This window comes from Triticum dicoccoides, chromosome 7B (genome assembly GCF_002162155.2).
Source record: "Triticum dicoccoides isolate Atlit2015 ecotype Zavitan chromosome 7B, WEW_v2.0, whole genome shotgun sequence".
Classification (NCBI taxonomy): domain Eukaryota; kingdom Viridiplantae; phylum Streptophyta; class Magnoliopsida; order Poales; family Poaceae; genus Triticum; species Triticum dicoccoides.
Window position 1 is genome coordinate 647,970,232 of NC_041393.1, and position 26,765 is coordinate 647,996,996.

At 41.4% G+C, this 26,765-nt stretch overlaps 1 long non-coding RNA gene across 1 annotated transcript; it reads right to left on the reverse strand.

The window, feature by feature from the left end:
- Positions 1 to 924: 924 nt before the first annotated feature.
- LOC119335432 lies at positions 925 to 6,241 on the reverse strand. The gene is made up of 3 exons (XR_005161857.1): positions 6,208 to 6,241; positions 5,719 to 5,893; positions 925 to 1,129 (listed from the first exon to the last, which is right to left on the reverse strand). It is a non-coding gene; the product is annotated as an uncharacterized LOC119335432 (long non-coding RNA).
- Between the last annotated feature and the right edge of the window lie 20,524 nt (positions 6,242 to 26,765).

A 26,765-nucleotide genomic window follows, 5' to 3' on the forward strand; every position in this document is an offset into this window, starting at 1 on the left:
GCCTCAGCCCCACCGACGCTGCCTTCTTCTTCTTCTGCACGCCAGAAACAGATCCAAACGCAATCGCCCCCAGCCCTTCTTCCTCCTCCTACACAGCCGCCATGGGAGCCCCAAAGTAGAAGGAGCTGCTTCAAGATCTAAAGGGCAGGGTGGTCAGAGCCATACCAGGCAGTAAGATTGAGCAGGTAAGCCCCCTCTACACCTCTTCGCTTCCCCCTTCTTCATGGATCCATGGAGAATCTGCTTCAAAAAAGAGGTGAATCTGGCACATCACACCAGATGTTAAACATGCTGGATGTGTTAAACATGCCAAAAACTACCACCTGGGTGTGTTAAAAACAAGCCAACTAAAAACGAGTTATCTGGCCAATTAAAACATGATTAAAAGCCAACTTCTAGTTATTATTTGCAAAATGAACAGAAAATTGACTGCCCAATGCTTTGTTGAGCATGTGCAAGGAAAAATTCATAAATGTGCAACTAAACATGCATCCCAGCCAACTGAACATGTATCCTGGCCAACTAAACATGTATCCTGCCAACTAAAAACATATACCTGGCAATACATGTTTCTGAGTGAACACTTTGGAAAAAATGTAGTATATGTCCAAATAAAAAACATGTTTTCTGGCCAACTAAACATGCATGTTGGCCAAAAACTGATGACCAACTAAGACATCTATTCTAGGCAACTAAGACATCTATTTTAGCCAACTGAATGCATTAACTGTCCAACTGAACATGCATGTTGGCCACAAAACTGAAAAAATGCAACCTGGCCAGCTGAGACATCTATTCTAGCCAACTAAAAGCATTGAATGTCCAACTGAATATGTATGCTGGCCAAGTGGAAATCCTGGAAATTGAGACGTCTATTCTAGCGAAAACCATATTAACATATTCACACACAAATCTTGTCCCACGCATATATTCTGGTCCCACACCTATTGCAAACCATATTAATATGTTCAAATATACCAGATCTAGAAACATAAACGGCGATGAAAAACATATAACTATAATCTGTCCTCCAATTCTTCTTTCTTCTTTCACCTGGATTTTCCTTCTCAAATGTAGCATCCAATTATGTGCAGAAAAATCTGAAAAGAGCTCCTTGCGAAACGGAAACCTACAGATCATTGCAACAAAACAAAAAGGGAAAAGGGTAAGAAAAACTCTGTAGCAAAAAGAAGTCATGCTCTTGCCAGTTATTTACTGCAAACTGTGCAACTAACATAACAACTCTGTGCAAACAAAAAAATTCATAACTGTTATAATAAAATATTATGCTATGGTCATGTTGCTTTTAGGTTGTCTTGAAACACAGTTTTTCTGTGGTTACCAACTGATGGCATCAATTTCTTCTTTTTTTATATGTGCAGGGAGTGTGTGGCAGCATCCAAAAACAAGGGAAAAAATGCTTGATCTCAATGAATTGCCTCCAGATCTCAATGAGCTTCCTCATGATATGGATCAGCAGCAACCCAGCATACAACAAGGAAACTGCACAGAAAATGGTCGATCTGTTTACTACACGCAGGCAAGTCGTGATGGTAACCCTACGGGCCATGACAATGTGGCAGGCCAGTCATCAGCCCGTGGTGCCCCTGTAGTGGTGTCTTTGCAGTTAGAGAGCCATACTCTTGATGACACAGGAACCGAGGCAAATGTTCCTGGTCCAACCAGGACTGAGCTAGAAGTTGGGGCTTTTGACAGAGTTGTGCAAGTAGAAGAAGGAGAGGATGAGGCTGGTTCTCAACCTATGGAACCCTATGTTGGCATGAGGTTTGACAGCCTTCAAATTGCTAAGGATCACTACAACAGTTACGCACTACGGATGGGTTTCTCTATCAAGATAAACACCTCTAGATGGACACCCCGCACCAATGAATTGATAAAACAACAGTTTTGCTGCAACAAGTTCAAGAAGCCCAAAGCTGATGATGGAGGAGCTGAGGCTCCTCCTTACCTGGACCCTATTCCAGATCCAACATCTGTTAACAGTGATGAGGAGATGGAAGAAGAACCTCCAATATTTGCTGAAGAGGATGCTGGTACTAGTAAGAAGAAGAAGAAGCGCAAGCGTTAGACAATAAAGCCGACTGAATGCAAGGCGAAAATGTTGGTGAAGCTGATAGATGGGCGATGGGAGGTGACGCACTTTGTTCGTGACCACAGTCATCCGCTCGTGAACAAACCTTCATTGTCCAAATACTTGAGATCCCACCAAGGCATCTCACCTGATGAAAAGGAGTTTCTGCGCATCTTGTATAACTGCAACTTGACTATAGGTGTGGTGTTTTTCTATATCCCTTGAAGAATTAAGTTTCCCTCTAGGCAGTCCAGTGTGCAACTGTTATGGTACTACTGTGCAACTGAAATGGCTTAACTATGCAACTGCTGTCCAACTTCCCATGCTTTTTATATATCACTTTGGGTGCTTCTTGTGCAACTAGATTGTCTTTACTGTGCAAATACACAATGTCCTGTATGCAAAAACTGCAAAGTGTTTTTAAAAAGGTGCAGCTAGGTGTCCATTTCCTGTGATTATCTTCTGTGCCAACACGTGTCCTATTACTGTGCAGCTGGATGTGCGCATTTGTGCAACTAAAAAAAGGATATACTGTTTGTTTTTGTATTATGCAGGACGAATGATGCATGTAATGGCAGAGTTCTATGGATCTGAGATGATGGTGCCATTCGGACCAAAGGCAATAACAAATCTTTGTACAAGTTTCCGTAGAGATGACACAAAGGAGGGTGATCTGATTGAGACAATTGCACACTTCAAGGATATACAAAAAACCGATCCAGACTTCTTCTATAAGGTGAAATATGATGAAGAGGACAGAGTTGCCAACATATTTTGGGTGGACGGCTTAGCTCGAAAAGCTTATGTGGAGGCGTACCACGATTGCATATCGTTTGACACCACCTACATGACCAACTTGTACAATATGCCGTTCGTGCCCTTCATAGGAGTAAACCGACATGGCCAATCTTTCATGCTGGGTTGCGCGTTTGTGAGGCAGGAGTTGGCATCGAGCTTTGATTGGGTCTTTGGAGCATTCCTAGAGGCTATGGATGGCAAACCTCGTGACAACTTCATCACCGATCAGGATGGTGCGATGAGGCAGTCAATACAGAGCATCTTTCCAACCACCGTGCACCGTTGTTGTTGATGGCACATCATGAAAAAGGCTCAGGAAAAGGTTGGTTGGTTGCTGTGCCGAAATCCAGGACTCTCTGATGATTTCAACAAGTGTGTTGACTTCAGCTTCACTATAGACGAGTTTGAGCAGAATTGGGCTGGGTTAATGATCAAGTATGAGGCTATGGCACACACGCACTTTGAGAAGTTGTATGAATACAGGTCAACTTGGGTGCCGTGCTACTTCAAACACAGGTTCTTTCCCTTCCTCCAGTCTACACAGCATAGTGAGGGGTTCAACGCCGTCCTCAAAAGATATGTGAACCCACACAACTAAATGTTGAACTTCGTCAAGCAATATGCAAAAATACGGAACCACATCCTTGCCAAGGAAGGCTGCAATGATTACAGGACACAACACCTTGAGATTGAGTTGTGGTCCAACTTCCCAATAGAGAAGCAAGCTTACAAAACCTATACTAGAGACCTTTACCGCAAGTTTAGAGAAGAGTTTGAGCTGATTGGACGTTATAATGCATTCCAAGTTGGTGCTGATGTGTTTGAGCTCAGACCGAACCAGGAATTTGTTGCGAAATATGGTTCTCGAAACTACTTGGTGCAGGCAAGGGTGGAGGAGCGTTCCTATTTGTGTGAGTGTTGTAAAATGGACAAGGACGGCATCCTCTGTTGCCACATCCTCAAGGTGTTCACCCATGTTGGCGTTGATGTCATACCGCAAAGGTACCTGCCAAGACGGTGGACACCTACTGCTGTACCTAGTGCGCCAGGGACTGGTTATGAGAAACCGGATGAAATGCCTCCTCAATCAAAGAAGCAGATAAGGGAGAGGAACATGATATACGATTTTCGGAAACTAGCAAAGTTTGCGAGTGGTTCTGATCCAGCACAAGCTATTGTATACAAGCATATGCGTGCAGCACGTACCGAGATCGGCCACCTGAACAAGTCCAAGAAAAGGAAAAAACCGACTGCTGCAACGGGGCCATCAGATGATGGCAACCCTCGAGGACCTCCTCCACCTCCAGGCAGCAATCAGGGGGCTCATCATCCAGGTAATTACCTGCCCCAACTCCTGATCTAACTAGGTGTGTAACTTCAGTTGCACACATCATTGTGCCCAGTTGCACACACCATGGTAGCCACTTGGACAAGAAAATACTGCCTAGTTGCGCACGCTGTGTTAGTTCACGCATCAAAGATAACACAGCTAACTTATTTTTTCCAGTTATGCATATATGTGATGTCAACCCTCAAGGACCTCCTCCCCCTCCTGGCTGTACATGGCATCCTCCGCCACCTCCTCCCCCGCATGCTCCTCCCAATGGCCCTACAGGCAGCACTCAGGGGGCTCGTCGTCTAGGTAATTACCTTCACCCAACTCCCCATGAAACTAGGTCTGTAACTCCAATTGCACACATCATGATGCTCAGTTGCACCGAACAGGCTACCTAGTTGCGCATGCTGTGTTAGTTTGAGCATAAAAAAGATAAACACAACTGACTTGTTTGTCCTGTTCTGCCTATAGGTGATGCCAACCCTCAAAGACCTCCTCCCCCGCCAGGCCCAACTAGCAGTGCCCTTTGTGCTACTCCCAATGGACCTACAGGCAGGACTCAGGGGGCTCATAACCCAGGTTAGTACCTTCACCGACTCCAAAACAAATACTAGGGTGAGTGACTTTAGTTGCACATATCATAGTGCCCAGTTGAACAGAAACATGCTGCCTAGCTGTGTGCACTGTGTTAGTTTGAGGATCAAGCTAAAAATCTAACTTGTTTTTCATGGTCTGCCCATAGGCGACTACAATCCAAGTACCATAACAGGCCGTGCTACTGCAGGTGTTTTTTTCAACTTAACTTGCACACAGCAACCAGTTAGTTGCACAAAAATGTACTGTGTGGTTGCACAGAACATCAGTGTTGGTTGCACAATAACAAAAATACTAAACTTTTTATATGATTATTACACAGGTGATCGTGACGGTCCTACTGCCCCGTTGGAGGCTGCATCCCTTGCACAAGCTTCTGATGATTTTGTGCCCAGGGATCCTCCAAGGTCTACTACAAAGGGTAGGGCAAAGAGTCGACGGTACAAATCGGCGCTGGAGCTACACCCAAAGAAGAAAAACAAATGCAGCCAGTGCCAATCTACAGAGCACACTGCTGGTGTGTGTCCACAGAGGCTCCTATGATTCTGTTTCCTCATTTGTAACTTTGGAACAAAGAAGGAAAAATAATGATGTCTTTTTTAGCAATGTTGGGACCAAGTGGACACATTCAGCATCTATGATTCCTCTTTATCTAATTTATGCTGCTTGAATTAGTTCATGCACTGTGTAAAAAAAGTTGCTATTTGTGCCTTTGTTGGCAACTGGTTAAATATTTAGTTGTTGAACAATTGTATATACAGTGCTCCTAATGTATCAACAAAAGTGATGATATTGAGTTGCAAAACGCAATTACTAGCAGTGTGCAACTACAAAATCTACTTAATAAAATTGTACAAACCAGAAACTTCCTCCATGGAGCCGAAAAAAAAGTACTGACCTACTCCTTGTCGTATCTCAGCAACTTCCTCCATGGGGCGGTGTTGTGCACGCTGGTGACCCAATCATACGTCAGCTTCTTCCTGATGTTGAGTACTTCCTTGGGGTCGTAGTTGGGCAGTTGGCTACCATTCCACTCGGTGGCGTTAAGCAGTGCGAACAACCCACACTCATTACTGCAAACAATGGGCAAAAAAAATTGTCACATAAAATTAAAACCAAAAAAAGGTAATGCACTCTGTGCAACTACTTATGTCCTACTGTGCAACTGCTTGTGTTCTACTGCAACTCATTATGTGCCACTTTGCAACTACTTACGCGCCACTCTGCAACTAGCTAGATAATCCATTAGAAACTCATAAAAATGATAATACAGATTGAAGACTAGTACTGTGTCTTAAAAATACTAAAGATTGCACATGTAGAAAAATTTAAAAACTACAAAATGATTGTATTTGATTGAGAAGGAATGAAATGCTTATTGTCTTACTTGCCAAGCTGCTTCGGTACGTCAATGTCAATAATATGGAAGTGCTCGATGCTGAACTTTGGGTAATGCTTCCTCCATAGCTGGCGTACTGCCCCCGCAATGGTAGAGGCGTTGTTCATCAGCTCAATGTTGTCCAGCGTCCTGCTTGAATCAAGAACTTCGAAGCGTCCGTCCCTCAAGTTGACACTGAAGACCCAATAATGCCTCCCTCCGTCCTTATCGGTTACATCTGCGCACTCGAGCACTGGCAGCATGACCTGCAAGCGTGAACGATTTCAGACACAAAATACAAGATGTAGCTAAGAAAAACAGTAAAAGACTTGGTCAAGTTAAAAACCGGTTGCAACAAGTATCTGCCAACTAACAGATGTGTCATGTGCAACTGGACATGCTGTGGGTGCCAACTAAAAAAAGATTGATGATGTGGGCACAACACTCACTAAGTCTTTCTTGTCGAGACGGTTCTTGTAATCAAACATCTTGTTCATCTCATTCACATTGTGGATCCCTTGCTGTAATTTTATCTGCAGAGATTATAAAACATGGCTCAAAACTCCTTAGTAGGTGAAAGGCCTCCCTCAAATGGTCAACGAAAAGTGCTACAGAACAAAGATGAGGGTAAAAAGAAGGTTTTGGAAAAACTTACAGAAAACCTCAGTGGCATAACAACCTTCTTTGACCCTTCTGGTAAGTTATCCATGATGTGCAAGATTCCAGTCTCAATAACAATTTTTGACAACCATTGAACCGGCTTCATCGAATCAACTAACTCCTTTAAAGAAATGTAGAAAGCACCATACCTAATTATCTCAGGGCTGATTTTTTTTGAAAGCAATAAAAAGATAAGTTAGCTCGAAGGGTCACAGCAGCAAAAAAATGTGCATGAAAATGAAAAAAGAACAGTGTGCAACTAAAAGCCCTGTTCTGTGCAACATACTATGCTTTCTGTGCAACTAAGTGGCTGGTGCTATGCAACTGAAAAACATATGTATGTAGGCTGTGGGGAGTTAGTTTACCTGGTAGCTCCATCATTTGCTCCTTTGTGATGCCTGACCCAATACAAGAGGGCAGCGTAAAGCTTGTTCACTACCTCATTGGTGTTGAAAGTCTTGTTCTTGTTGTAGTCAATGAATGGAGACCTTTGAGATGCTGCGGGCCTTCTTACCCTCCTCTGTCTTCGTGCAAGAGGTGGCCCCGAAGAACTGCTCGTGCCAAGTTCTGGTTCTGCGCATATCGGGGTGTGGCAATTCTCTGGTGAACCAACATCTAGTTCTTGAGCTATTGCCTTGCCAACATCAGCAGCATCACATCCTTCATTCACAGCTGCTGGGTCTAACTCACACTCATCGATGCTAATCACACCGGCTTCCGCTGTATCTACTGCTGGAGCATCACCATCTATGCCGAGGTCAAAAGATGGTGCATCGCAGAACCCGTCACCATGATAAGAGTTTGATCTTCGTAAGGGTTCAAGGACCAGGGCATCTCCTTGCGGCACAAACATGGGTGCATCATTCGCTGACTTGGTTCGCAATAGTGTTGTAGTTGGCGGCCTTGGAGGCTTGCACCTACTTATAATGTCGAACACCTCCTCTTGTGTTAATGGTTGCTGAAAGACAACTCTTGGGGACGGCACTTTGATAGTTGGATCACCTCCTTTTGTGTTTGGCATTGAAGCATCTCTATCAGTAGGCACCTTGGGACTTGCAGTTGCAGTGGTGCCTTCCTGACCAGCTGTGGTGGTTTTGACTGTGACCATACTGCTAACTGACACATCAGTTGGCACACTGGTATCTGTAATTGGCATCTTTCCAGTCTGAGTTGGCAGCAACCTGGCAGAACTTGGCACCCCTGCATCAATGGCTGCGGCTTGCAGCTCTCCCTCGTCTCTGAACCCCAAATCTTTTGTGGCCTGTTCCCCCTTTGCGCCCCTGGCAAACTTGACAATCTTCTGCTTAGGTGGTTTTGGTGGGACTGTTGAAAGGGGAGTCTTCCCCTTGATCTGTTGAACTTCTCTGACATTGGTTGGCTCTCTGCTCACTACTGTTGGCATATCAGTTTGAAGCACAACTTCCTTGACCATATTTACTTCAGCAACTTCACTCACCATCTTCTCCTTGGTTTGAGGCAACTGCAGATTCTTCTTCATTGAAACTGCTTTACACTTCTGGACCACGTGAGGGTTTGCCGTGGATGCTGCCTTGCTCTTGCTGGAGCTTAGGTCTGGGAGCAGCTTTAAATATTCCTTGTATTTTTCCTTTGAATGAACCCAGTCAAGACCCTTTCCTGCTTCCTCCATGTCAATTTGATTCTTTTTAGCTTCAGTTGATAAGAACAGGCTCTTGTCAATGGCAAAGTTGATCTTCTCACACATATCTTTGTCGCTGAAATCTGGCACGGGAAAGGTGGTTGGCAAAGTTGGCTTCAAGTTGCAGAGCTTGAACATATCAATGCTTCCCTGAGACTCTGCTTCGTCATTTTTCTTTGACTTTGGCAAATCCTTGTCTTTCCAGCAAGTCTTGTCAATCAACAACTGTAGTGTGCTCCTGCTACTCAATGAATTGCTGCTGCTCGCAGGGGTGGCGTGAGTGCTAGTCCTCCTGGATGTGTTGCCACCTGTACCACCAGAACCAGGAGCGTTGTCATCATCATCGTCATCGCTGCTGTCGCTGCCTCCATTGGATCTCCCTTTATCATCACCATAATCATCCTCGTCTTCTTCATCCTCGTCTTCTTCCCTCTCATTGCCATCAGCTGCTGCGCCTTTGTCTTCTCCCCTCTCACTGCCATCAACTGCTGCCCCTTTGTCCCCGTCCCCCTCTCTGGCCTCACCTTCTTCTTCCTCCTCCTCTGCATCACTATCTTCTTCCTTGTTCTCCTCCTCTCCTTTGTCCTCTTCTTGTTTGTCCTCCTCCTCCTCCTCCTCCTCCTCTTCCTCCTCATCCTCCTCCTCCTCTGCATCTTCTTCATTGTCATCCTCATCCTTGTCCTCCTCCTCTGATTCATCCGCATCTGTCTCCTCATCGTCGTCAGCATCTATCGCTGCTCCCATTTCCTCATCTTCTTCTGAATCATCCTCAACAAATTCTTCTTCTTCTTGTATAGTTGACCGCCGTCTCTTTCTTTTTGGAGCACGGCGTGATGCCCCAGTTTGCATTGATGGCTGCTGTACATAAGGATCAATATCTGGTTCCTCGTCATCAATCTTGGCAACTTCTTTAATGAAGGTGCCAACCTGTTCAGTTACAGCCTTGCATAGCTCATTGACCACTTTCGCAATTTTTGCCTTTTTCTGCATCAACACAAAAAAGATTCAGTACTGATTCAGTTAGAAAAAATAATAAAAAGTAAAAATGTCTGTAACTGACCATGATGTGATAAGCAAAAACGACTAATACACACTTTCTGGCCAACTAAAAACATGATTCTAGCCAACTACACATGCACTGTGGCACAAAGTAAAAACCATGCATTTCTGCCAAAAGTTGATGACAATGGTTGTAAATGAACACTTTGACTATCCAAAAGAACACGTGCAACTACAAAACCTTATATGTGCAACTGAACATACATCACAGCCAACTAAATTCTGAATTTTCGCAACTACAAAAGTTATACATGTCCAACTGAACATACATCCCAGCCAATAGAAAAAATATTGGTAAGTGATACAAGTTTATGTATGCAAAACACTAACCTGCGGATTGTATGTTATTGGTAACTTGGATGCCACAAATGCTTCAGCTTGCAAAATTCCACCAAACAGTGGTGTCTGCTCCGTGCCTCTATACTCCTCTTTAAGCTGATGTAAAAAAAAGAGAAACAGAAAATAACAAGGTTATCAAAATAGATTTGTGTGTTGAATGAAACCACACATTACAACCTGTGCAACTACAAACAAGATACTGGGGTAGACAAATTCAACTATACATATATGCAACTGAACAAAGACACAAAAACTGTGCAACACACATGGCACCTAAAAAAAAGTTCCTACCAACTGATGCAAGACATCTGTGCAACAAGATTAATAAAACTGTGCAACTTAAAAAAGATGGTGTGCCAATTTAAAATAAACATGTGTGCAGATTGCCAAACTTAAAGCTATAATCTATGCAACTACATGCATTGTTGTGCCAACTGATGACAGTTTTCTGTGCAATTTCCAAAAAGAGTGACCAGACATCAAAAGAACATAGAAGGAAGACACTGTTGGAAAAAAACAAAAAAGAACTTACTTGTAATTTGCCGAACACACCAGGAGAGATAGTATCCTTCTTGATCACCTTGGCAAATAGAGTACTATCCCATGCATTCGATCGTATCGCGCAGTTGCTTACTGGGATGTCATGTACGAGCGCATCAAGGTATAGTATCTGCACCAGACCCAAACAAAAGAAAAGGCCAAGTTCAGTTATTGTTATGAGAATTTCAGCAAACTATAACTGCACAGAAAGAACAGGAACAGATGGAAAAAAGTGGTCGTTTTCACTAACCATCAAGTGATACAAGCAGCAGCAAACAGTTTGCTTCTCCTGGTCCATGTTTCGGAAAGCTTCGTTAATGTGTTCTGCTACAAAGAGGCAGATGTTTGTATTCTTTAGCATTTGATGATCTAGCACAAGTCCATAACACTTTGGGCTGAGCTTCAAGGCCGTGGTTGGTGCTAGAAAAGTACTGAAGGCAACCGCAAGCCAGGCCATAAAAAATGTGTCATCCGTTCTTCCAGCCATATGCTCAATCATCTTGAGCCATGTAGTGATCTGGGGATGAGAATTTCCAGTTATGTTGAAAGCCTGTCTGAATCTCCTAGTGGCATCCTTGTCAACTAAATATCTGACTTTTGGACCCTTGTTTGGGAGATCAAATACCCTCTGAACATTGTCAGCATCGACACGGATCCTTCCCCTTCCTAGGAAAACCATTTCAGAGGTCTGTGGCTGGTAGGACTGCACCAGGAACTTAGTGAGGTCCGCTGGAAGTGTGTCTAATAAGTTCAATAGCCCCCCGACCGACCTCGAAACTAGCTCTGATTTCTGTAGTGGAGTTAGAGAGGCGTTGAAATTTGCAAAGCGGCGCTGGTGATGCCCTTATCCTGCCTGCTTGTGATGGTCGCTCCACATCATCCCCTGGAGCCACCTCAACTCCTTCGCCGCTGCCCTGTTGATTAGAAAATGAAAGCATTACACAAACATTAAACACAAGAGAAAAAACAAGAATGAAAAAAACTAGCAATCATCATGATGTATTTGTGCAACTAATAAAGCTCATGAGGACAACTGCAAAGACTGCCAGTGTGCAACAGAATGTGCAACAATAAAACAGTAAATAAAAAAAACGAGACCTGGCAGCTACAAAAAGTTCTAGTGTATGTGCAACAATAAGAAATGATATTGCAACACAAGAAAAACAGTAACTAAAAAAAAGGTTTGTAAAGAACTATTCAAATAGCTCATAAAAACACAAAAAACCCACATACCTCAGCATCTGCTGCGGAAGATGCGACAGCTTCTCCAGCAACTGCTGCCTGCACAAAAAAATGACCACTGATGTCAACTATGAAAACATGCCAACTAGTGAACTACAAGATGCCAACTAATGCCAACTAATGCCAACTGTATTTAAATCAAAATGACTAGAGATGTCAACTACAAAAGGTTGTTATTGACAGACTAAAAACAAAAAATAGTGTTCCGAACTGCTGCATAATTTCATCACTATCTAAAAAAAAGGCGAGAAAAAACACTTATATTTGAGATTTTACTTACCCTAGAAGATGACTCAGCTCCCTTGCCAAGTGCTGCACGTCTAGTCCGCTTTACAACACGGAACTGATCAGCATCCTAAGAAAAAAACATGAGCATGGGAAAAAATAAAAAAATGTTATATGACCCAAACAAAACCAAAAAATGGACTTGTGTCATCAACATGCCACTTACCTCAACATCCTCTCTCTGCTCAACACTCTGCGCAAGTCGTGGCTGGCGATTAGCAGGACGCTTCGAGTTCCGGCGAAGAGGTTGACTTCCAGAACGCTGATTAAGCAACCAAAAGAAAACATGAAAAAAAAGACATTAGCATACATGCATAAGTTGAAAAACAACTCAAAAACAAAAGAAAAAAAGTGAATAAAAATACATCTCCTTCATTGCCACCCGCATCTCCTCCTATTATAACCATTTTTGCCCTGCGGAAGGAAATACAACAAAAAACATAGTTAGAAGATGTGGACAACCAACTACTACAATCATGCAGCCAACTGGGCAGTAAACCTTGTGTAAACTGGACATCAAATAAGCCAACTAACTTTTTTCTGCCTAATTATTACTTGCCAACTGTGACAAGTAATACCTAGACAGAAAAAAGTTAAGTAAAGGCAACAAGCTCAGTGAGATAACTTATTCTGAAAAAAGCGTCCCTAGTTGAACATGAAGGGAGACACATGAAAACAACCACATCCACAACAAAAGACTTGCACATTGAGAAAATTAAAATGGAAAATTGGCAAGCATTGGTACTAATTTGCACAAATCAAGGGGTCCTAGTTGCACAAAAGCAGGAGAATAACACATAAACCACCACAGCCACCACAACGCTGGTGGATTGGGTAGATTATATTGGAAAATTGGCAAGCATTGGTGCTAAAATTGTACAAACAAGAGTCCCTAGTTGCACACAGTAGAGGGCACAAGTGTATAACATATGAATATGCAACTAAGTAAAACCAACTAAGTAGAGCAACTGGCACAAGTGTATAACATATGAATAGCCAACTTAGTAAAAGTGATGCAGCCAACCGAGCAGGCAACTTGTGCAACTGAATACAGTATAGACAACCACCTAGTACAAAAACAGTGAGCCAACTGACCAAAACAACTGCTGCAACTTAAGAGCATATGGACAGCCAAGTACTATATGGACACAGCCAACTGAGGAGAATTTTTTGCAACTAACCACTTAAATCTCTGAACACCAACTACGAAATCAGCCAATGCATTGCACACAAAAACAGTGAGCCAACTGACCAAAACAACTGCTGCAACTACAGAGCATATGGACAGCCAAGTACTATATGGACGTAGCCAACTGAGGAGAATTTTTGTGCAACTAACCACTTAAATCTCTGAACACCAACTACGAAATCAGCCAATGCATTGCACACAACATTGCGCACATCTAATACAACTTACAGAATAACTAAAGAATCATGTGCAGGTGTAGAACATATGGACAGCCAACTAGTAAAAGTGATGTAGCCAACTGAGCAGGCAACTTGTGCAACTGAACAGTATGTAGAAACCCAACTAGCAAAAAATTGGTGCAACTGCAGAACATAGGGACAGCCAACTACTATATGAATGAAGCCAACTGGATAGAATTTTGTGCAACTGGAACACAAGTGTCTACCAACTAAAAAGTGGTCGTGATACAAGTTTCACCCTCTTAGTTGGTTAGCACAGGTAATGGTCCCTAATTTGCACAGGTACTAATTTGCACATGTAATGGTCCCTAATTACAAACAAGAGGAGAAAAACACATGACCCACGAGAACCACCAGAAGGCTGGCATATTGGCTATATTATCTCAAAAATTGTCTACTGCTGCTCCTAATTTGCACGCAAGGGGCGACAGAGTTGCACACCGCGGGGGAAAACACTCATCAAAAACACCAGATCCACCGCGAGGCTTCAATCCACAGAAGAGGCACTATCGCCGCGAACCACTCATCCTCCCCGAACCATATGCACGAGCTCACCCCCTACTGCAACTCAAAAACGACAGGATGAGCACAACCCTAACCCATCCCTGCCAATCCGGCGGTTTCCCAAATGAAGTAGTCCGCTGGAAAATGAGTTCGACCTCCCTAACCCCGACCGCGACCTCGACCTCTACCTCGACCTCCCTGACAACGACTGCGACCTCACCGGAAAACGAGCGACCTCATCGGAAAAAGGAGGACGGGCGAGTGGAGAAACAAGCAGGGACGAAGACGAGGAGCGCGCGTAGGAGCAGTACCAGAGCCGCCGCGGACGACGACCCTCGCGGCGCGCCCCGCCGTCGACCACAACCCAGCGGATTTGGAACCGCCTCCGAGCACCAACCAACGGCGAAAGCAAAGGGGGAAAGTGGAGGAATGGGCGGCGAGAGGTGGGGGTGGACGGGGTAATGGAACGAAATTCGAAACCGCCGCCCACTACGCACGACGGCTAAAACGCTGGAGAACTGCCTAATCCTCGATGACATGTGGGTCCCACGGACGATTTATCTCGCAGGCGCGGCGCAAATCGGACCAGGCGACTGGTCCACACGCGGGTCTGAGCGGTGCGGCCCCACCTCCCGACCAGGGGACACCTGGACACCGCGCGGCGTCGATCGGGACGAGATCGAGCGGCTCTCGTTCGGCCGCTCGTTCTGTCTATTTAGTGGCCGGCCGCTTTTTAGATTTCAGGTTGATTTATTTTCCATTCAATTTTTTTTGTTTGCTGGTATTTCACGATACTACAAATTGTACACGTTATGCATATATATAAATAGATTTTCTCGTACGTAGAACCGCATGTATATATATATATATATATATATATATATATATATATATATATATATATATTGGACAACCGTTTCGGACACCTAGGTGCCCAGGCTCCTTGCCTCGTAGCCGTTAGATGGTGTTCACCAGAGTTGATACACGTATTAATAGACAACTCATTATTGTGATTTTGTATGGCATTAATTGACGGATATGGTAAGCATGCATGCATGCATGACAACCATTTATTATTTAAGTTAATGGATAGGCATTAATGCATTAATCTTCCAATTTTTCAAGCATGAACGTGTACTAAGGAGTATGTGAAGAATAATAAAAAAATAGTACATGTTATTGGCCTATTAATATTTAGATCATAATTCATGGCAGAATATTTTTATTTTCACAAAGCTAGCAGTATAATTTTGTTATTATATTCCTTGAGTATTTTTCCTCAAATACATCTTCGCTAGGGATGTACTCATAAAATTCACGTCGGGGTATATATGTTTACGGGGGTATGTACACTTATGGGTTTGTACAATTTTGTACATTTACAGGGGTATATACACTTATGGGTATGTACAGTTATGTACATTTACGGGGGTATGTACACTTATGGGTATGCACAGTTATTTTACGTCTGGGTATATACATTTGTGAATATGTATACATAAATTTCACATGGGGTATGTAAATTTATGGGTATGTACACATACCGTCGAGGTATGCATTTTTTCGTAACTGCATTTTTTAAGGCGACTTGAATATGCACTTACAAATATATTGATACTCTCAAATTTGGCGTGTATCTAAATATATATATATGTTTTCGCGGGGACTTGAATATGTCACATGCATGGCTATATTTTTTGCGGGGACGTGGGTATGCACATGGATGATATGACATGCATCTTTTTTTGGAAATGAATCAATTGATAATGAGCAAATGGCATGTGACGTTTTTGGCAATCTTAATTACTTACCTTGGGTCGATGCCAAAACAACTTTTTTGGCCACTTGCCTGGAGTCACCTTGATGAACTTTGCCCATGCCCTGCCCGACGGCAAAGAAAATTAATAAAGAGGTTATTAAATAGTTCATATCAGGAAATGACGAACTAATAATTAATAGGCCGAGATATATATAGTTAATAATGATTGAAATTACCTGATGACTATCCCCTTCACGATGGTGTAGTCACTTTCTTCTTTAAGTAGTGAGTCTAGTAATTCAACTTTTCCTTCATCAACTTTAATGTCTATCAAGACCCAGTGCCAATTGCATGCGCACATGTTTGCATGTCTTAATTAAGCGGGCATGTGCATAAAATTAATCAACTACCGTAAACCGTATACACTTAATTATTAACATCTACCTAGCTAGTAAGCAAAAACAAAATTTGTAGTACAAGACAGTGTGACTCACGGGAAGTTGTAAGGAAGTAGTATATCTTCATTGCTATTGAGGCGCTTCAAGAACTGTAGCATGCTTTCCTCTACATCATCTCGACAACATTCAATCTGCCATATGTCCTCATTAATGGTATTTGGGCCAATGAACAAGGGTAAGGGGGAGAGAGAGAGAACGAGAAATGGATGGAGGTCGTTGGATCTGGCACGATCCATGGAACTTAGAGTTCGACTAATCAAAACATAGGGCCTTTGTTGAGTGTATCTTACAAAGAACTCGACATACATGTTTTTCCTTTCTTTCTTTGTTTTGGTGCTATTTTTGTAGCGGGGTGTTGCGCCCCCGCATCCCTGGGGTAGAACTCCGTTAAGGAGGGGGCCCTGACCCACACACCCTCGGAGGAAATATACCGGCAAAAAGGGCTACAAATTCACTTAGTGTAATAAAGTATGCATAGAAATCTATTTAATGACTTAAATATAGAAAACGCCCCCAGAAAATGTGAAACATATGTTGAGTGTAGAAATAGGTTCAAGGTCAACCAATGAAGCAACGATCACTTTGTCTTCAAACCTAAGTTGTTCGTTCTCAGAACCACAATTCCTCCTCGGAGATGATTCGGAGTTTGTATGCAGTGTATAATATACCACTTGCCAAAACTTCCAAATTTTTACCAAGGCACATTGATGTCATATAATGATACCATGCAGGGTTTCATGTGTTCTAAATTTTGTTTGCATTTTCTAGAATAAAAAACTATTAAACTCCATCTTCGCGGTTGAGTCTCTTGGCACCCTGATGTTTGGAATTCCTCTCCTTTTCTTGAATAAGGCCTAAATATAGACTCGTTAACACAAGTATGACTTCTCAACCCATCTTTCAAAAAGAAAATTATACACTTCCAGTTCAAATTCGGTTTATATGCGTTAAATGACTAGAAATGCATTTAATAGCTTAAATATATAGCAAACAAACTCGTAAAAATGTCAAATTTAGACACGAAACATGTGATTGTGCATGTTGAGTGTAGAGAATGTTTCATGGTCTAACGGTGAAATAACCCACACTTCACTTTCTAACCGGGTATGTTCCCTCTCAAAACAACGATTCATCCTTGGAAATGGTTTGGTTTCTTAGCGATCTGCGTTGCAAATTTTGCAAAGCATTCTCTTTTTTTATCATAGCCTCTTGGGATCATATAACTATACAATGAGAAGTTTCATTAATGTTTCTTACACTTCATTTTAATTTTTTAGAATTAGAAAACAAATAAACCTCCATGTTCAGGGTCGAGTTCTAGCACCCTGATGTTTTGTATTTCTTTACTTTTCTTAGATAAGACCTATAAAGACTCAAGAACACAAATAGGATTATTCAACCCAATTTTGTCAACCTTTTAATGCACTTATAGTTCAGTTTTGAAGCATACTTGTTAAATTCCTGAAGATGTTAATGGCTCAAATATAGCCAAAAAAGCATGAAACATGCCAAATTATGACATGAAACATGTGATGGTGTATGTTGAGTGTAAAAAAAATTAGGGCCAAAAGATGAAGTAACTAACACTTCGCCTTCAAACCTGACTCGTTTCCACTCGGAACCACTTTTCTTCCTCAAGATGTTCAAGTTTCAAAGCAGTGTACATCACAAATTTTGTGAAACCTTCTCATATTTTTAACCAGAGCCTCCAGGAATCATATAATGACAGTAAGGTTGCATGATTTTTTGGTCATCGTTTGAAATTTCTAGAATTAGAAAACCAATAAGTTCCGTGTTTGGGGTTTCGTGTTTGGGGTTGAGTCTTTGCAGTCGGCTGCATATAGACTCAAGAATACAAATAGGATTTTTCAACTCATTTAAGGTAAATTTTTCATGCAATTGCAGTTTACATTTTAATTACATCATTTAAATGCCTAGAAACACACTTAATGACTTAAATATAGCAAATGACCACCGGAAAATGACTTATTTATACAAACATGTTATGTGTATTGTGAGTGTAGAAATGTTTGAAGCTCCAAGATGAAGTAACTAACACCTTGCCTTCAAACCTAACATGTTTCTCCTGAAACCACGATATTCCTCGGAGATGCTTTGGTTTCCAAGTAGTGTATGTCACAAATTTTGTGAAACATTCTTAAACTATAACCAGCCTCTATTGATGATATCATGAAACCATGCCAGGTTTCATGCTTTTCACACTTTGTTCAATTTTTTCGAATGAGAAAATGAATAACCTCCGTTGTCGGGGTCAAGTCTTGGCACCATGATGTTTGGAGATCTTGCTTTCTTGTATAAGGCGTAAACAAGTACTCAAGAGCACAAATAATACTTTCCAGCCCATTTTGCCAAATATTTCATGCACTTGCAGTTCAAATTTTATTATATTTGTTAAATGCCGAGAAACACATTAATTTCTTAAATATAGCAAAGAATAGTTAAAACATCCCTATTTTTTCCTGCGTGGAACATATTACATTGTGTTACTGACGCCAAATTTTGGTGTACATTGGAACTATATTCCATAAGTGAAGCAATTTAAATAGAGACACACATATTATTTTCATATTTTATAAAACAATGGAAGAGGGAATCTGATTATTTCACTAAAGTCACATAGATAAGTCAAAATCTGCTTTCTTGAAATGAATGTAATCTGCCCTTTTGTAATGAGTGAAATTAGTTTGCTTGATATCTACTTTTTTTAAATGAGTGAAATCAATATTTTTAAATAAGTGAAATTAGTTTTTTTAATCTATTTGTTTGAAATGAGTGAAATTATTTTTTTGTTCAAAAATTGCTTTTTTGTAATACCTGAGATTAGTTGTTTAAATGAATTACAATGAGTAAATCCCTTTTTTGAAAAGTGAGATCAATTTTTCGAGTTCAATGAATTTTTATTAATGAGTGAATTTTTTTAAATGAGTCTTCAAAACAATCAAAATCATTGTCTTGAAATAGTGAAACTGTGTAAATGCTGTTATCTAAACTGTGGAACAATGTAATCTTTATGAAATTAGTGAAATCTATATTTCAAATAAGTAAAACCAGCTATTTGAAATGAGTGAGTCTTTTGAATTTAGTGAAATTAGTTAAAAGAAATGAATGATTTTTTTTGAATTTAGTGAAATCAGTTTTTTTAAATGAGTGATTTTTTGGGAATAAGCTAAACCAGTTTTGCAAATAAGTGAAATTGAAATATGATAAAAAAATAAATACAAACTAGGCAAAACGTATCTAACATTGGTATTGTTCTAAAAGTCTTATCACCCTAACTCAAATATATAAAAAGTTTGAAAAACAATTATTTGGTTCAAAAGTTATGAGCAATTCAAAATGTCGCAACCAAAATAAAATGCAAGTCTTTTGTTTGGAGAGTCTTGTGTGCATGCAGCCACCAGCCCACCAGCCGCCCCTCCACTCTACCTTTTTCCCTGACAACTATCTGACAAAAAATGTGCATGTATACCTATCTTTTGTGAAATGTCCAAAGACCATATATTAAATATCACAGGTCCTTACAAACACACGAAACAGAAACATAAAATTGCATTCACAATCTTGGGGTGCCGAAGTCGCCTTCCTCCTGCAGCCACAGGCGGCATGCCGTGAGCATAACTCGATGCCGCCTCTGGATCTCCGCCTTGGCGGAGAAATTTTTTTTAAAACCCATGAGCTTGTATAAGCAGCAGCCGGGAAGTAGTCGATACAGACCAGAAAACACCGGCGACCGCGATCTGCGAACCAAATTACCGTCCTGGAGGAGAAAAAGCCCATAAAGGCATGTAGAAACATCAAATACCATGAAATCCTGTCGAATCCAGACGGATCCACCAGAAACATAAACCAACCGGATCCATGAAGACCCGTGAGAGACACGTACTGTAGGTATACCTCGAGCAAAACGTTTCAGATCTTTATACCCAGACATGCATTGCCATTTCTGAACATCTATGAACCGCGCCCGCTTTTTCCATCGACACCGGCAAAAGCAAGTCGATGGATCACTCGATCACCACCAGAGGGATCACGGCAGATGCCCGATCGTGCTAGTATCTCAGTAGCTGATGTTACGATCAGATCAACCTAGCTAGCCGCTAGCCAGGGAACGAGAGATGATGTTCGTCACCCCGCCGCGCGCGTGAAGGAAGCAAATGTGATTTGATTTGAGACGACGTACACCGGAGAGCTAACCTTGATGGCGGATTTGACCGGGGCTAGCTGTTGGGGATTTATCATTTATGTCATCGCTACGGAGGCATCAGCAGAGCCCAACTGGGAATCAAAATCGCTTTTTAGCAGCAGCTCAGCTCAGTGCGCATAAATTCTGAACAGTGCCGTTGCCCGGATATGTTTGGCAGGAGGAAATTAAAACAACGGAAATGACGAACTAATAATTAATAGGCCGAGATATATATAGTTAATAATGATTGAAATTACCTGTTGACTATCCCCTTCATGATGGTGTAGTCACTTTCTTCTGTAAGTAGTGAGTCTAGTAATTCAACTTTTCCTTCGTCAACTTTAATGTCTATCAAGACCCAGTGCCAACTGCATGCGCACATGTTTGCATGTCTTAATTAAGCGGGCATGTGCATAAAATTAATCAACTACCGTAAATCGTATACACTTAATTATTAACATCTAGCTAGCTAGTAAGCAAAAACAGAATTTGTAGTACAAGACAGTGTGACTCACGGGAAGTTGTAAGGAAGTAGTATATCTTCATTGCTATTGAGGCGCTTCAAGAACTGTAGCATGCTTTCCTCTACATCATCTCGACAACATTCACTCTACCATATGTCCTCATTAATGGTATTTGGGTCAATGAACAACGGTAAGGGGGAGAGAGAGAGAACGAGAAATGGATGGAGGTCGTTGGATCTGGCACGATCCATGGGACTTAGAGTTCGACTAATCAAAACATAGGGCCTTTGTTGAGTGTATCTTACAAGGAACTCGACATACATGTTTTTCCTTTCTTTCTTTGTTTTGGTGCTATTTTTGTAGCGGGTGTTGCGCCCCCGCATCCCTGGGGTAGAACTCCGTTAAGGAGGGGCCCTGACCCCCACACCCTCGGAGGAAAAATACCGGCAAAAAGGGCTACAAATTCACTTAGTGTAATAAAGTATGCATAGAAATCTATTTAATGACTTAAATATAGAAAACGCCCCCAGAAAATGTGAAACATATGTTGAGTGTAGAAATAGGTTCAAGGTCAACCAATGAAGCAACGATCACTTTGTCTTCAAACCTAAGTTGTTCGTTCTCAGAACCACAATTCCTCCTCGGAGATGATTCGGAGTTTGTATGCAGTGTATAATATACCACTTGCCAAAACTTCCAAATTTTTACCAAGGCACATTGATGTCATATAATGATACCATGCAGGGTTTCATGTGTTCTAAATTTTGTTTGCATTTTCAAGAATAAAAAACTATTAAACTCCATCTTCGCGGTTGAGTCTCTTGGCACCCTGATGTTTGGAATTCCTCTCCTTTTCTTGAATAAGGCCTAAATATAGACTCGTTAACACAAGTATGACTTCTCAACCCATCTCTCAAAAAGAAAATCATACACTTCCAGTTCAAATTCGGTTTATATGCGTTAAATGACTAGAAATGCATTTAATAGCTTAAATATATAGCAAACAAACTCGTAAAAATGTCAAATTTAGACACGAAACATGTGATTGTGCATGTTGAGTGTAGAGAATGTTTCATGGTCTAACGGTGAAATAACCCACACTTCACTTTCTAACCGGGTATGTTCCCTCTCAAAACAACGATTCATCCTTGGAAATGGTTTGGTTTCTTAGCGATCTGCGTTGCAAATTTTGCAAAGCATTCTCTTTTTTTATCATAGCCTCTTGGGATCATATAACTATACAATGAGAAGTTTCATTAATGTTTCTTACACTTCATTTTAATTTTTTAGAATTAGAAAACAAATAAACCTCCATGTTCAGGGTCGAGTTCTAGCACCCTGATGTTTTGTATTTCTTTACTTTTCTTAGATAAGACCTATAAAGACTCAAGAACACAAATAGGATTATTCAACCCAATTTTGTCAACCTTTTAATGCACTTATAGTTCAGTTTTGAAGCATACTTGTTAAATTCCTGAAGATATTAATGGCTCAAATATAGCCAAAAAAGCATGAAACATGCCAAATTATGACATGAAACATGTGATGGTGTATGTTGAGTGTAAAAAAAATTAGGGCCAAAAGATGAAGTAACTAACACTTCGCCTTCAAACCTGACTCGTTTCCACTCGGAACCACTTTTCTTCCTCAAGATGTTCAAGTTTCAAAGCAGTGTACATCACAAATTTTGTGAAACCTTCTCATATTTTTAACTAGAGCCTCCAGGAATCATATAATGACAGTAAGGTTGCATGATTTTTTGGTCATCGTTTGAAATTTCTAGAATTAGAAAACCAATAAGTTCCGTGTTTGGGGTTTCGTGTTTGGGGTTGAGTCTTTGCAGTTGGCTGCGTATAGACTCAAGAATACAAATAGGATTTTTCAACTCATTTAAGGTAAATTTTTCATGCAATTGAAGTTTACATTTTAATTATATCAGTTAAATGCCTAGAAACACACTTAATGACTTAAATATAGAAAACGATCACCGGAAAATGACTTATTTATACAAACATGTTATGTGTATTGTGAGTGTAGAAGATGTTTGAAGCTCCAAGATGAAGTAACTAACACCTTGCCTTCAAACCTAACATGTTTCTCCTGAAACCACGATATTCCTCGGAGATGCTTTGGTTTCCAAGTAGTGTATGTCACAAATTTTGTGAAACATTCTTAATCTATAACCAGCCTCTATTGATGATATAATGAAACCATGCCAGGTTTCATGCTTTTCACACTTTGTTCAATTTTTTCGAATGAGAAAATGAATAACCTCCGTTGTCGGGGTGAAGTCTTGGCACCATGATGTTTGGAGATCTTGCTTTCTTGTATAAGGCGTAAACAAGTACTCAAGAGCACAAATAATACTTTCCAGCCCATTTTGCCAAATATTTCATGCACTTGCAGTTCAAATTTTATTATATTTGTTAAATGCCGAGAAACACATTAATTTCTTAAATATAGCAAAGAATAGTTAAAACATCCCTATTTTTTCCTGCGTGGAACATATTACATTGTGTTACTGACGCCAAATTTTGGTGTACATTGGAAATATATTCCATAAGTGAAGCAATTTAAATAGAGACACACATATTATTTTCATATTTTATAAAACAATGGAAGAGGGAATCTGATTATTTCACTAAAGTCACACAGATAAGTCAAAATCTGCTTTCTTGAAATGAATGTAATCTGCCCTTTTGTAATGAGTGAAATTAGTTTGCTTGATATCTACTTTTTTGAAATGAGTGAAACCAATATTTTTAAATAAGTGAAATTAGTTTTTTTTAATCTATTTGTTTGAAATGAGTGAAATTAGTTTTTTGTTCAAAAATTGCTTTTTTGTAATACCTGAGATTAGTTGTTTAAATGAATTACAATGAGTAAATCCCTTTTTTGAAAAGTGAGATCAATTTTTCGAGTTCAATGAATTTTTATTAATGAGTGAATTTTTTTTAAATGAGTCTTCAAAACAATCAAAATCATTGTCTTGAAATAGTGAAACTGTGTAAATGATGTTATCTAAACTGTGGAACAATGTAATCTTTATGAAATTAGTGAAATATATATTTCAAATAAGTGAAATCAGCTATTTGAAATGAGTGAGTCTTTTGAATTTAGTGAAATTAGTTAAACGAAATGAATGATTTTTTTTGAATTTAGTGAAATCAGTTTTTTTAAATGAGTGATTTTTTGGGAATAAGCTAAACCAGTTTTGCAAATAAGTGAAATTGAAATATGATAAAAAAATAAATACAAACTAGGCAAAACGTATCTAACATTGGTATTGTTCTAAAAGTCTTATCACCCTAACTCAAATATATAAAAAGTTTGAAAAACAATTATTTGGTTCAAAAGTTATGAGCAATTCAAAATGTCGCAACCAAAATAAAATGCAAGTCTTTTGTTTGGAGAGTCTTGTGTGCATGCAGCCACCAGCCCACCAGCCGCCCCTCCACTCTACCTTTTTCCCTGACAGCTATCTGACAAAAAATGTGCATGTATACCTATCTTTTGTGAAATGTCCAAAGACCATATATTAAATATCACAGGTCCTTACAAACACACGAAACAGAAACATAAAATTGCATTCACAATCTAGGGGTGCCGAAGTCGCCTTCCTCCTGCAGCCACAGGCGACATGCCGCGAGCATAACTCGATGCCGCCTCTGGATCTCCGCCTTGGCGGAGCAATTTTTTTTAAAACCCATGAGCTTGTATAAGCAGCAGCCGGGAAGTAGTCGATACAGACCAGAAAACACCGGCGACCGCGATCTGCGAACCAAATTACCGTCCTGGAGGAGAAAAAGCCCATAAAGGCATGTAGAAACATCAAATACCATGAAATCCTGTCGAATCCAGACGGATCCACCAGAAACATAAACCAACCGGATCCATGAAGACCCGTGAGAGACACGTACTGTAGGTATACCTCGAGCAAAACGTTTCAGATCTTTATACCCAGACATGCATTGCCATTTCTGAAGGTCTATGAATCGCGCCCGCTTTTTCCATCGACACCGGCAAAAGCAAGTCGATGGATTGCTCGATCACCACCAGAGGGATCACGGCAGATGCCCGATCGTGCTAGTATCTCAGTAGCTGATGTTACGATCAGATCAACCTAGCTAGCCGCTAGCCAGGGAACGAGAGATGATGTTCGTCACCCCGCCGCGCGCGTGAAGGAAGCAAATGTGATTTGATTTGAGACGACGTACAGCGGAGAGCTAACCTTGATGGCGGATTTGACCGGGGCTAGCTGTTGGGGATTTATCATTTATGTCATCGCTACGCACGCATCAGCAGAGCCCAACTAGGAATCAAAATCGCTTTTTAGCAGCAGCTCAGCTCAGTGCGCATAAATTCTGAACAGTGCCGTTGCCCGGATATGTTTGGCAGGAGGAAATTAAGACAGCGGAAATGGCAACGAACCAAGTTAGGGGCAAATCAAGCCAGACCATAGCAAATGTTAGGTAGATTTTCAAGTACGATTTGACCTCCAATTGAAGGTTATTATAGATCTCCAACCACGTGTGCCTGAAAATACATATGTACGGCCTGTGATGGAACACAGTGGATGAGGACTTATTATCAACACAAATCTCCAAATTTGCCATCGATCAACATCAAGTATCGATAGCTGTTGTCACGAAAGAGATGAGGGGGTGACTGGTCAGATCAGCAAGCCCCAGATGCATCTAATGTATGCACAATTTGGAGTCCCCGTCGCGTATCAGCTTCGAATAACGTTGCTCTCCGCCAAACAGTGCTTGTCATCAACTGTCCGATGCCGACATAATTTGATTGCGGCGCACATTATTTCATCACGCACCACCGTATCCACACACACAGAGAAAAAAGTAAGCAAAACTCTAGATGGGGCAGCTCTAGATATACAGAATCAGGTGGATGCAATGTGCGTGAGACTGTAGCTCTGCACCCGGTGCAAACGACGAGTGTTGCTGCTTACACTCAGGGACTATTTGGTTTCTAGCCATACGTTATCACACTTTGCCACGTCTTATCTTAAGCAAGTTTGATCAAATTAGATCAAAATGTTGCTAAGTTTTTGAGCAACTTAAGTTAGGCAAGTGTAGCTAAAATAATGTGATAATGTGTGACATGATAGTCACTATCCAAATAGTCCCTTACACACTTGCAAGCATATGTACGTCTGCTGCATGCATGGCGATGGAGTAAAATAAGCAGACGAGGACTCGTCTTTGACGACGGACGGATCTGCCTTCTCTCTCTCTCTCTCACTCACTTTCTCTGAACCCCGTGCTCTCCGGCCTGAATACTCGTGCGCTAATCAACTTCATTTCTCTCTTATTTCCCCTGCCGATGGATCGACTGATTGATCGTTAAAAGAATGGGATCACTTTTGACAGGCAAACGTGCCTCGTATCAAGGGTTTCTATGGCCATGTGATCGGTCAGTGCACGCAGGCATCAGGGCGGGCGAGTCGCCGGCGGCCGAGTGGGCAGGTAGGCCCTCCGTGCCACCCGCCGCCCCGACATGGCCGTCTAGAGTCTCGCCGAAGGTTTGACGAGGTCGCCCCGGCTGACTTGCTGCTGTTCGCCCTATCGGCTATCGCCATTGCTCACCTCTATCCGTTCCAACAAGTCCGGGTTGTTGTTGACCGATGGATGGCTGAAGTACAGTAGTACTTGGAATACTGAAGCTCTGCGGAAACAGAACAATTGACCGGCCGGCTGGACAGCTGCCGGCGGCCGGTCGTGAGAGAGGCATGCATGCACAAGCAACGCCGAGCCACGATGCAGGCACGGGCATCGTCCGTCGTCCGTCCCCATCACACGCGCGCGTTTGGTGGATCTCGGACGCCACGCGTACGTTGTAGCGCCCGGCCGGCCAGGTTTGACTTGACCCACCACGACTCACGGTCGCGTTTTGGTTCAGGTAGCCCTACTACTAGTACAGCGGAAGGAGGAACGAAGGGAGGAAACCT